Genomic DNA, 13,553 nt, shown 5'->3' with positions numbered 1-13,553 from the left:
CAGGTAAATTAATTAAATACTGAGAATCTTCACACATATCTGTAGAAAACAGTTGCAGTAATTTTTAGTACACAGTACGAACATAAACAAATAAGACAGGACAGTGGCCATCAAAGTAAAAATTAAAAAAAATATAGGGGGCAGAGATGATAACTTTCCCCCTTAGCTATGATACATGACTATGGCATCTAACATGGTCTATGTTCCTTTTATTGTCACATGCTTGCTAGACAAAGTTCACCTGGTTACAGTGGGGATCGAAAGTTTGGGCACCCCAGGTAAAAATTTGTATTAATGTGCAAAACGAAGCCAAGGAAAGATGGAAAAATCTCCAAAAGGCATCAAATTACAGATAAGACATTCTTTTAATATGTCAAAAAAAGTTAGATTTTATTTCCATCATTTACACTTTTAAAATTACAGAAAACAAAAAAATGGCGTCTGCAAAATTTTGGGCACCCTGCAGAATTTATAGCATGCTGAGACCTGCCAGTGTCATGGATTGTTCTCAATCATCGTCTGGGAATCTCAAAGGTTTTAAATGCCCAGACTCATCTGACCTTGCCCCAACAATCAGCACCATGGGTTCTTCTAAGCAGTTGTCTAGAAAACTGAAACTGAAAATAGTTGACGCTCACAAAGCTGGAGAAGGCTATAAGAAGATAGCAAAGCGTTTTCAGATGTCAATATCCTCTGTTCGGAATGTAATTAAGAAATGGCAGTCATCAGGAACAGTGGAAGTTAAAGTAAGATCTGGAAGACCAAGTAAAATATCAGACAGAACAGTAAAGGATTGTGAGAAAAGCAATTCAAAACCCACGTTTGACTGCACGATCCCTCCAGAAAGATCTGGCAGACACTGGAGTTGTGGTACACTAATTCACTATTAAGAGATACTTGTACAAATATGGTCTTCATGGAAGAGTCATCAGAAGAAAACCTCTTCTACGTCCTCACCACAAAAATCAGCGTTTGAACTTTGCAAATAAACATATGGACAAGCCTGATGCATTTTGGAAACAAGTTCTGTGGACCAATGAGGTTAAAATAGAAAGTTTTGGCCGGAATGAGCAAAGGTACGTTTGGAGAAGAAAGGGCACAGAATTGAATGAAAAGAACCTCTGTCCAACTGTTAAGCATGGGGGTGGATCAATCATGCTTTGGGGTTGTATTGCAGCCAGTGGCACAGGGAACATTTTACGAGTAGAAGGAAAAATGGATTCAATCAAATTTCAGCAAACTTTGGATGGTAACTTGATGCCATCTGTGAAAAAGCTGAAGTTAAAGAGAGGATGGCTTCTACAAATGGATAATGATCCTAAACACACCTCAAAATCCACGGGGGATTACATCAAAAGGCGTAAACTGAAGGTTTTGCCATGGCCTTCACAATCTCCTGACCTCAACATAATTGAAAATCTATGGATAGACCTTAAAAGAGCAGTGTGTGACAGACAGCCCAAAAATCTCAAAGAACTGGAAGACTTTTGTAAGGAAGAATGGGCAAAGATACCTCAAACAAGAATTGAAAGACTCTTGGCTGGCTACAAAAAGCGTTTACAAGCTGTGATACTTGGGGTACAAGATATTAACTCTGCAGGATGCCCAAACTTTTGCAGATGCAATTTTTTTGTTTTCTGTAATTTTGAAAGTGTAAATGATGGAAATAAAATATAACTTTTTTTGACATATAAGAATGTCTAATTTGTAATTTGATGCCTTTTGGAGATTTTTCCATCTTTCCTTGGCTTCGTTATGCACATTAATACAAATTTTTACCTGGGGTGCCCAAACTTTCGATCCCCACTGTATGTTCATGAATGGACTGGGAATGAGGAAATCAACGATGGAGAAGGATCTGGGTGTTCTGGTAGATCATAGTCTTAAAGCGGAGTTCCACTAAAAAGTGGAACTTCCGCTTATCCGTGTCCCCCCCCCCCCCTCCGGTGCCACATTTGGCACCTTTCAGGGAGGAGGGGGGGAACGGGTACCAGTTTTTGACAGGTACCATTCCCCATATCCGGAGACGCCATCTCTGTGCAGTCTCTCGGAATTTCAACACCCCTCCTACAATTAGAAAGCGCAGCACGCTCCACTCATACAGAGTAGAAAACTGGCCACTGCTGGGTTTCCTTACCAACAATGGCGGTGGCTGCAACGGACAGCCAATCCGAATGACAGTGGCTGGACCTCTTCTTTAATAATAGCATGCAATGCCAAGCTGCGGTTTCCAAAGCGAGTAAAGTTCTTTCTTGTATTAAGAGAGGTATAAACTCCAGAGAGAGATAATTTTGCCCCTGTACAAATCATTAGTAAGACCTGATCTGGAATATGCAGTTCTCAAAAAGTATATCGGGAAACTGCAGAAAATGCAGAGAAGGGCAACCAAACTGATAAATGGAGGAGCTCAGCTATGAGGAAAGACTAGAGGAACTGAATTTATTCTCTCTTGAGAAGAGGTTAATGGGGGGTATGATAAACATATACAAATCAATAAGTGGTCTGTATAGTCAACTTGGTGTTGAGTTATTCACTTTAAGGTCATGACAGAGGACAAGGGGGCACACTTTACGTCTAGACTAGAGGAAAAGAGATTTAATCTCCAAATACATAAAGGTTTCTCCACAGTAAGCCCTGTGAAAATGTGGAATAGACTCCCTCAAAAGCTGGTTCTGGCCAAAACCTTGATTCTTTCCTAAATGTACATAATAAGGCCCCTTTCACACGGACGGATAGAATGGTGCTTTTAGCTGCGGATTTTACCGCAGCTAGAAGCACACAATGCTTTCCTATGACATCATTCACACACTACGGTTACCTGCGCTTTTGTTACCCGCGGTTTTGTGTGGATAGAAAAAATAGAACTGGATGCGTCCAGCTGCGAAATACCACAGCTATCGGCACATAACCGCAGGTAACCGCAGTGCACTGTGTCAGCTGCGTTTGGTATGAATCTTGAGGGAGAACTCCACGCCAAATTTCAAATAAAACACCGGCATGGGTTCCCCCTACAGGAGCATACCAGGCCCTTGGGTCTGCTATGGATTTTAAGGAGAACCCCCGTACGCCGAAAAAACGGCATGGGGTTCACCCCAAAATCCATACCAGACCCGTATCCGAATAGCAGCCCGGCCTGTCAGGAAAGGCCATTCACCTGGTGGAAAAAAAATGTAAAAAAAACACACTACACAGGGTTTTTAAAGTAATTTATTAGTCAGCTCCGGGCCCCCCCTCTCTTCTTTAGCTCTTTTACGAGGGGGGCCTGCTTCTTTGATGTCTTCTGCGGGGGGGGGTGGGGTCCCGGTCTTTATCACCATCTGGTTCTCTTCCACCGGGGGGGCGCTTTCTTCTTTAGCTCTTTTACAGCGGCCCCCTCCCGGGCTTCTTCAACGTCTTCGGCGAAGGGGGGGAGGGGGGATGTGCCAGTCTTCACCGCCGTCTGGTTCTCTTCCGCCGGGGGGGGGCGCTTTCTTTAGCTCTTTTACAGCGGCCCCTCCCGGGCTTCTTCGACGTCTTCTGCCGGGGGTTGCCCGGGCTTCTGTCGCCTTCTGCCTTCTTCTTCTTCTCTTCTCTTCTCCTTCGATGTTGACACGTCGCTTCCTCCCGCTGTAATGCAGTGTGCGCAGCTCGCACCGATTTAAAAAGGCCTCTTATAAGGTCACAGTCCCATCATGCTCCGTGCACCCATGCGAGCCGTGCACACGGCATTACAGCGGGAGGAAGCGACGTGTCAACATCGAAGAAGAGAAGAAGGCAGAAGGCGACAGAAGCCCGGGCTTCCCCATGTAGAAGACGTCGAAGAAGCCCGGGAGGGGGGCCGCAGTAAAAGAGCTAAAGAAGAAGGCGCTCCCCCCCCGGCGGAAGAGAACCAGACTGCGGTGAAGACTGGCACATCCCCCCGCCGAAGACGTCGAAGAAGCCCGGGAGGGGGGCGCTGTAAAAGAGCTAAAGAAGAAAGCGCCTCATTCACCTAGGGTGGGGGGCCGGCATCTGGGGGCCCCCTTATTAAAGGAGGCTCCCTGATTCTGATAAGCTTCCCTCCCGCAAGACCCCGTCAACCAACGGCCAGGGTTGTCGGGAAAAGGCCCTGTCCTCATCAACATGGGGACAGGTGCTTTGGGGTGGGGGGCCCACAGCGCGCCCCCTTGCCCCAAAGCACCTACCCCCCATGTTTAGGGCATGCGGCCTGGCACGGTTAAGGAGGGGGGGCGCTCGCTCGTCCCCACCCCTTTCCTGACCGGCCGAGCTGCTGCTCGGATACGGGTCTGGTATGGGTTTTGGGGTGAACCCCACGCCAATTTTTCGGCATATGGGGGTTCTCCTAAAAATCCATAGCAGACCCAAGGGCCTGGTATGCTCCTGTAGGGGGAACCCATGCCATTTTTTATTTGAAATTTGGCGTGGAGTTCCCCTTTAAGATTCATACCAAACACGGTGCTTGGTATTGGCAGGGATCCAAGTCGGATCCCTGTTCAATATCGTGCCTTGGCTAAACGCAACCGCAGCTAAAAGCACTGTACAAATGCAGCTAATCGCTGTTCCTGGAGTCTTGAATTCCAGCAAAACATAAACATGCTTTTAGCTGCGGCAAAACAGCCGTCCGTGTGAAAGGGGCCTTATACCTGGTACTGACATTTATAGGTAAAGTTGATCCAGAAACATAGACACCAAAAGAAAATCTGTTCCAGGTGTCTGAGTCTAGATATCTCCTCCCTTCTTCAGGTGTGGGTGCTGGCTCAGTATGCAAACCGCATGCAAGGAAAGAACAAAGATCTGGACGGCCGCACTCCAATGAAATATAAAGTTTAATGGTATCAGTCCATACAGCAAAGGATAAAAAGATCATTGACGCGTTTCACACCGTGGTTACAGGTGCTTACTCATAGCTATTTCTAACTATGAGTAAGCACCTGTAACCACGGTGTGAAACGCTTCAGCAATCTTTTTATCCTTTGCTGTATGGACTAATAGCCTTAAACGTTCTATTTCACTGCAGTGCTGCCATCCAGATCTTTGTTCTTTCCTTTATAGTTGATCCAGGGAATATCCAGACGAAGTCACACGACGAAACCGGTAGAACACGCTATGAACGTCACATCGTTTCCAGGTATCAGACTTTTGTCAACATTATATGCCATACTGTTTTTGTCTACATGTGAGTACCCATTTTTCGTTTATTTAAATAAAGTATAAAACAATACTACACTATCTGGGGCTCCTTTCTCTCCTATGTATGAGCTACTACTGTACTAACATCATCAGCGGAGGGGGACGAGTAGCGGCCAGAGGGCTACACAGTGGCCTATACTGTGAAGGCACCAGACCCTAGGAAGGGGTGAAAAAGTTGGTGAGTGCAGGCTAGGGTTGCCACCTTTTCTTCAAGCCAACCCCGAACACTTTAGCGGCCTGGGACACCTTTGGGTGCCCCGAGGAGAGTAGTATTGCGATGCGCAGCGAGTGGTGGGTGTGGCCAGATTACTCTTCCTGACATCATCACCCTGCCCTCCAGTGATGCCAAACCTTCCACCAGATGGCCACTGCAGCTCTCGGACGGCAACAGATTTGTGTGTGACTACCTTAGTTACTTGGGGAGCCACAGCCTAGTCTGAATTCAATAATGTGTCCAGGTTTCAGTCTAATTGATTCTACGCCCAAACTGTTCGGGTGAATTCCGTACAGGTGGCAACCCTAGTGCAGGCTGTATAAGAGCACAGATTGCAGTGATCACGGCATACAACAAGAGCACAAAGCACTTTTAGAATCACTCAGCACTTGGCAATTGGATTTGTTTACTTCCTATAAGGACATTATATTGCACTGTTAAAAAAAAGTTTTGTTTATCAGCACATCTTTTAAAGGGTTAACATAGGTACCCTGATGGGACAGGAATTTTACGTTTTGCACATTTTCTTTACCTAGAAGTGTTTACACAGGCACTTTAGTTTGCATAGCACTGTGATATATATTTTATTTAATTATTAAATGTTCTATTTATTTTTAAAGCTGTATTTATGATACATACTGTGGAATCATTCTAGTAGTTTACACAGGCACTTGGCACTTTGGATCATTTAGCATCTTCAGTATATTTTGCACACTGTATTTTTATTGTACTTACATTAAATTAGAAAATGAAAATATAGGACGAGTAAACTTAAAGTGTAAGTTCACCTTTACAGAAAAATCTGTAAGGTGAGCTTACACCCCCCCCCCCCCAGTCCTGCAGCATGGCGATCTCTTGTTCTGAGCCCTGCTATAGCTGCCTCATGCCTCCAGGGCTTAGAAATCCCCTCGGCATTTACGCGCCTTCGTCCCTGCTGAAAGGACAGGCTACGTGGGTTCTGATTGGTCGCGCCACCCCTGTGATGGTGCCGACCAATTAGAATGCTCCTAAACATCCCTAGTATCAAAGTACGTTTGGGAGATTAAGCTTTGGGGATTTGTAAGCCCTGGAGCTGTGAGGTGGCTATAGCAGGGATCAGAACAGAAGATCGCTGCGCTGCAGGTCAGTGGGACTGGGGGAGGTGAGGAGGGGGTCCTGTGTAAGTTCACCTTACAGATTTTTATGTAAAGGTGAACTTACCCTATAATCAGAACCCATCACTATAAGGCATACACAGGATCCAAAATGCTCAGTGTTAACTAAAAAAACTGATAAGCAAGCTTATCTATAAAAGATTTACATTTCTCCCTTGTTTAGCTTTGCTTACTTTTTCCAAGCCGGTGACTTGTCCTCAATGTTCCCCTATGGGGGAAGTTCCTCCACTCACTGCGCAGGCGCAAACTTCCCGACGGAAATCCCCGAACCTCGCCCGGCATCCAGGCTCATTCTTTAACATCCCCGTGGATTGGAGGATGTTAAAAAAAGAGCCAGGAGGCCGAGCGAGCGAAGCGAGCCGTCCGAGCGCAGCGAGGACGTGAGGCCGACTGGCCACTTTCCTCTAAGTCCACGTCGCCCTGGATGCTGGCCGCCGTTCGGGGATTTCCGTCAGCAAGTTTGCACCTGCGCAGTGCTTGACGGAACTTTCCCGATGGCTGGAACCAGCTCAGCGCATCAGTTCGCGCATGTGCTGGAACTTCCATGATACATGGAACCAGCACGTCAGATCACCGGTGCATTGCCATGAAATGCGATTTGCCATGAAATGTGATGGTCCGCCTCCATCACATCCCATTGGCTCACTCATGTCATGTGACATATAGACACGTCATCAGTCTCAGCTAGGCTATTGGCTATCATAGGGAGAGGATCTCCTCCCCCTGTAATAGCTGAAGCTGCACGGAGCCGTAGGCCCGTAGTAGTAAATGTAGCTTACTCGCACACCCAGGGAGGTCAACCCCCGTGCAGCTCTTCAAAGGGCTAAGAGAGAGGAGAGGGGGGCAGGCAGATGGGAGGCTGCTCCATTATACAGGCTGCCCATGGTGTGTGTGTGTGCTGCTGGCCACACAGCCTGAGAGCAGGAGGAGGGGAGAGGCAGCCTATAGATGTGTGTGCGATCATTGTTTCTATACATTGTTACACCAGCAATGCACTCACTGCAACACAGGCTGCTCCTCACAGAGCTGTGCATATCACACTGGCTTCTCCTTCCTAACAGTATATACCAGCTCCGTGCAGCTTCAGCTATCACAGGGAGAGGAGATCCTCTCCCTATGATAGCCTAGCTGAGACTGATGACGTTTCAATATGTCACGTGACAGGAGTGAGCCAATAGGATGTGATGGAGGCGGACCATCACATTTCATGGCAAATCACATTTCATGGCAATGCCGGTCACTTTGGATAGAGGTCATGGACAAACAATTCAACTACATCACATACTTCAACTACCAGACTTCTGAAGCTGGCCATACATGAATTGAAATTTGACCAGTTCAGCAGAGACTGGTCAAATTGTGATCCATGCATGGGTAGGGTGGTTGTACAGAAGTCGATCTCCTGACTGATTGCTTTACAACTGCCCTGTACAGAAAATTGATATGCATTGCAGTAACATACATTAACCACTTCCTGCCCGAAATATATAGCAGAATGATAGCTGGAAAGTGGTTGTATTATCCTGACTGGACATCTTATGACGTCCAGCAGGATAAGCTGCTAGGGCGTGCAGTGTGGCGATCGATGGTGTTGTGTGTCAGTCTGACTCACCACATCTCCGATCCTGGTGAAGAGCCTCTGACGTAGGCTCTTTACCATGTGATCAACTGTGTCCAATCACAACTGATCACAGTGTAAACAGAAAGAGACGTTTATCGGCTTTTCCTCTACTCGCACTGACAGATGCGAATAGAGGAGAGACAATTAGTTGCTCTCCTGACAGCCCATAGATTATCAGTGCAGACCCATCAAGGATGCCCACTGGAGACCACCAGGGATGCCCACTGGAGACCACCAGGTGAGCCCACTGGAGACCACCAGGTGAGCCCACCAGTAATGCCAATCAGTGAAAATCAGTGCCCATTAGGATTAGTGATTGCCTGTCAGTGCCTCCTGATCAGTGCTGTCTATCAGTGCCATCTATCAGTGCCACCATTAATGCCACTCATGAGTGCTGCCTATAAGTGCCCACCAATGCCACCCATCAGTGACCATCAGTGCTGCCTATCAGTGCCATGTATGAATGCCCATCAGTGCTGCTTATCAGTGCCATCTATCAATGCCCATCAGTGCTGCTTATCAGTGCCTCATCATCAGTGCCCGTTAGTGCAGCCTCATCGGTAAGGGAGAAAACTTACTTATTTACAAAGATTGTAACAGAAACAAAGAAAAACATATATTTTTTTTTTCAAAATTTTAGGGGCCTTTTTTTATTTGGAGTGCAAAAAATAAAAATCCAAGTGGTGATCAAATACCACCAAAAGAAAGCTATATTTGTGAGATAAAAAATAATAAAAATTATGTTTGGTTACAGTGTTGCATGACCGTGCAATTCAAAATGCGACATCGATGAAAGCTGAAAACTGGACTGGGCAGGAAGGGGATGAGAGTGCCCTGTATTAAAGTTGTTAAAATGCATGTTTTTGCACTTGTTACCACAGTGCATACATCTAAATATAGCATTATGGGCTAATGTAAAAAAATGTGCGTTGACAAGAAACTTTTGCGTTGCCCATAGCAGCTTCCAACTGTAATTTCTGTTGCCACACAGTTTAAATGAAAAAATGAAAAAAAATCTGGTTAATTGCTATTGACAAATAAAAAGGTCCTTATTAACACACTTTGGGCTAGATTCGGGTAGGGGCGCGCAATGTTACGGCGGCGTAGCGTATCGTATTTACGCTACGCCGCCGTAAATCAGAGAGGCAAGTGCTGTATTCACAAAGCACTTGCCTCCTAAGTTACGGCGGCGTAGCGTAAATTGGGCCGGCATAAGCGCGCCTAATTCAAATGAGTATGAGGGGGGCGTGTTTTATGTAAATGGATGGTGACCCGACGTGATTGACGTTTTTTACGAACAGCGCATGCGCCGTCCGTGTACATTGCTCCAAAGTACGCCGCAAGGACGTATTGGTTTCGACATGAACGTAAATTACGTCCAGCCCTATTTGCGAACGACTTACGCAAACGACGTAAAAAATTAAAAATTAGACGCGGGAACAGCGTCCATACTTAACATTGCGTACACCTCATAGAAGCAGGAGCAACGTTACGCCGGAAAAGCCTTACGCAAACGACGTAAAATAATTCCACCGGGCGCACGTACGTTTGTGAATCGGCGTATCTAGGTCATTTGCAAATTCTACGCTGAAATCTACGGAAGCGCCCCTAGCGGCCAGCGTAAAATTGCACACAATTATACGCCGGCGTATTCAAGTTACGTCGGCGGAGGAAGCCTATTTTTTAAACGTATCTGCCTTTGAGAATCGGCGTAAAGATACGACGGCGCAGATTTGAAATTATCTTGTTGCTGAATCTAGTCCTTTGTATACAAAAACACCTGTTTTGGTGGTTCATGTGCTCTATCAGTCCTTGAGATGAACAAAAAACATAACATGTTTATGTGGATTCACCTACTGTGCATGTCCCCATAGGCAGCTCCGTAATGCAAAATAAAAAAACAAATTAAATCCTTGTCTGATTTTGTTCCTTACAGACATGAATTTCTGTCCTTTATCACTAGATGGTCAGGTATATATGTAAAACGGTGTTTGTCAACTCATAAGGTAAAGGGGGCACCAAATGTGGCCCCTGCCATCACCAAAGGGCCAACGCTGTATCCTGGCCTAGGCCAACAAGGCCCAGGCCTAGGGCATCACTTGCAGGGGGGCAGCACGGAAAGAGTCCCTGCTGGCTTGTGCTACACTGTTAGGCCCCGTACACACGACAGAGTTTCTCGGCAGAATTCAGCGAGAAACTCGGTCAGAGACGGATTCTGCCGAGAAACTCTGTCGTCTGTACACTTTCGGCCCGATGGAGCCGCCGAGGAACTCGTCGAGAAAATAGAGAACATGTTCTCTATTTTCTCATTGTTCTATGGGAGAACTCGGCCCGTGTGTACGGGGCCTGAGTGTAACGCAAGATGCTTCTAATTTTGACTGTCATATCAGCCTGGACCACAAACCTTCTTCACTGTGCTATATGTTTCTGCTGCACCATTGGCATGGTTATATCTTCTTAGTCCTCTCCATAAAATTATCAGAAATTTGTGCTTAAAGTAGAACTATGGGCAACACTTTTTTTTTTTTCATTTTGGATTGAGTAAGGAAGGGTTATAGCCCCTGTCAGTTTATTTTTTACCATCCCTGTTCCATTGCAGAAATGGAATTCATAACCTTCCCTCATCTCCAAAGAGAGAAGCCATGACACACATGCCAACAGCTACTTATTTTGACTGCCCTGTTTGCTAGGAGTATTAATTTGCAGAACTGACTATATACATATAGATTTTTCTAACAGATTCCTCCAGTCACGTTACGCAGCACAGATGAACAAATCTCCAACTGTGGCTATTGTATTTTAACAGCCGGTCTCATCTCTGCAGCAGCAAATATAAAAGCCGGTTTTCTCTGCAAAAAACAGCAAGAAAACTGCTTCTTGCCGAGATTACCGTTCGTGTGTACGAGGCATTCAGGTTTCTCGTCAGGAAATATGGCCAGAATCTCGACGAAAAAAAAAGAGAACCCGCTCTCTTTTTTCTTGTTGAGATTCTTGTCGGCCTGTTTCCTGACAAGAAACCCGAGAGTGTGTATACTTACCTGTCGCCATGGAAACCTGCACATGCTCAAAATGACTTTGACGCATGCGCGGTAGCTTCCGTGGCATAGGTAGGGTGAAACAAGATGGCGACAACGGCATTGAATGTGATGAGCGAATGCTCGTCGTACGCAATGACTTCACCGCGTTTTTTCCTTTCAAGAGAACCGCGGTTCTTTTGAAACAAGAGTCTGTACACTTGGGCGGCAAGAGTTTTTTGCCAAGAATCTCGTCAGGGAAAACAACGTATTTTTCCTGACGAGATTCTTGTCCGTGTGTACAGGGCCTCAGCCTTCTTCCTTGGTAGACAGTGCTGTACTGTGAGCCTAACTGTGGAAATCTCACGACTGGATGAACAGAAATACCAAATCCTTTGGCAGGTAAAACAGTTCCCATGTATGATTTTATGAAGTTATTCAGTCATTTACCCAGAGTTCAACTTTATTTAAATCGAAATGTACAAGGAACATACCAGCAAGGTATTTATGGGGCCCACAAAAAGAACCATCTCTGCTTGATGCCATTTGCATCCCACGGTGGCTTGAATCTTTGGTCCAGTTCCTAAAACAGTTAAATATATTATAATTTCACTGAGCAGGAGAAACACAGTGACTATAATAAGTGACACGTTATCCTCATTTGCTTTTTAAAATCCAGGATTATCACATGGTAGGTGTGCTTTCCATGTGTTCTACATACATTACCATTGAATCCTATGTAACTCCCGTTTTGATAAAAGCACATCAAAGGTGCGACAACCAGGATTTTTTTTTTAATACACCATACCAAAAACACATCTAAAATGCACAGGCATCAATGAAACCTTAGGGACTGTTTTACTTGAAAGTGAAGTGTACCTGTGTTGTGGTTAAACATCCAATAAAACTAAGATGTTCTTTCTTTTTCAAATGTCCCTGCATATGATTATATATTTTCATTTCACTTTCACAAATCTGCCACAAAGTGTCACAATGTACACATCAATGTTCCCATTGTTTATTGCTACTATCAATTTGTGTTATTTTTACATTAGTAGGTTTGATACTAGCAATTTATGTGCAATGTACATTTAGGTTTATAATATTTTACATTCAGTTACAGTAAAACTGCCATGAAAGAAATAAGATACTGCAAACCTTACCTCTGAAAATGCTAGATGCCTGGATGCCATTTTAACCCTCTTGCTTAGTGCTTTGAATCACTGATAAATAAGGATAAATCAGGATAAATATACAGACCCGGACTTCTGAATTTACTCTGACTTTCCTGATCTGTACACTTGTCACAGCTCGGTAGTTCAGAAGGTATTGAGAGTAAAGTCAAATTACCTGGCAGTTTCAGAAGGAGGTCAGTCATGGAATCCCACACATTTCTCTTGACAACTTTATGGCTAATGCCGCGTACACACGACCGTTTTTCATGAAGAGAAAAATGCAATTTTTTAAATTGGTCATTAAAAACGATCGTGTGTAGGCTCCAGAGCATTTTTCTTGACTAGAAAAATGGGCATTAAAAATTTAGAACCTGCTCTATTTTTCCTCGTCGTTTTTCACGTCATTGTTTTTCTCATTGTGAAAAATGGTCATGTGTAGGCTTTAACGTCAGGGGAAAAAAACGTGCATGCTCAGAAGCAAGTTATGAGAAGGAAAATTTGCATAATCAGCCCAAAGGGTGGCGCCATTCGAATGGAACTTCCCCTTTATAGTGCCGTTGTACGTGTTGTACGTCACCGCGCTTTGTTCAAGCATTTTTTTTTCACGATCGTGTGTATGCAAGGCAGGCTTGACAAGAATCACATCGAGAAAAACATAGTTTTTTTCCATGACATTAAACACGGTTGTGTGTACGCGGCATAATAATCCCTTTGTAGGGAAAAAAACGTTGTAAGCAGCATTTCTGAAGGAAATGTATAGTAGTTATGTATAAACTGCATTTCCTTTATGCATCATGGCCATGGCTAAAAATTTTATTTTAAAAAATGTATATGAATGTAGCGAGGTGTTGTGCTACAGCAATGTGTGCTGTGTGAGATTTGCAGGTGTGCCGTGGGAGTTTTGAAAAATATTTTAAAATTGCTAGCATTTTGAAACCATGAACATATCGAAAAATTTAATGGTAAATCAACGTTACAAAAGTAAAAAAAAATGTAACATATATAAAAAAGCAATCTCTGTCAGTCTGTCATTCATTGATTCCTTTTGTAACGCGAGACTTGTGCGAGATCTCAGGAGAACTTGATCACAAAAATTATATTATTATAATAGAGACCATTCCATTCTAACTTTGATGCTTATAAATAAAGTTTGTTTATTGTTTAGCGATGGAGAAATACTTAACCACTTACCCCCCGGACCATATT

The sequence above is a fragment of the Rana temporaria genome, chromosome 1 (assembly GCF_905171775.1).
Source record: "Rana temporaria chromosome 1, aRanTem1.1, whole genome shotgun sequence".
Classification (NCBI taxonomy): domain Eukaryota; kingdom Metazoa; phylum Chordata; class Amphibia; order Anura; family Ranidae; genus Rana; species Rana temporaria.
This window is presented reverse-complemented; position numbering follows the sequence as displayed.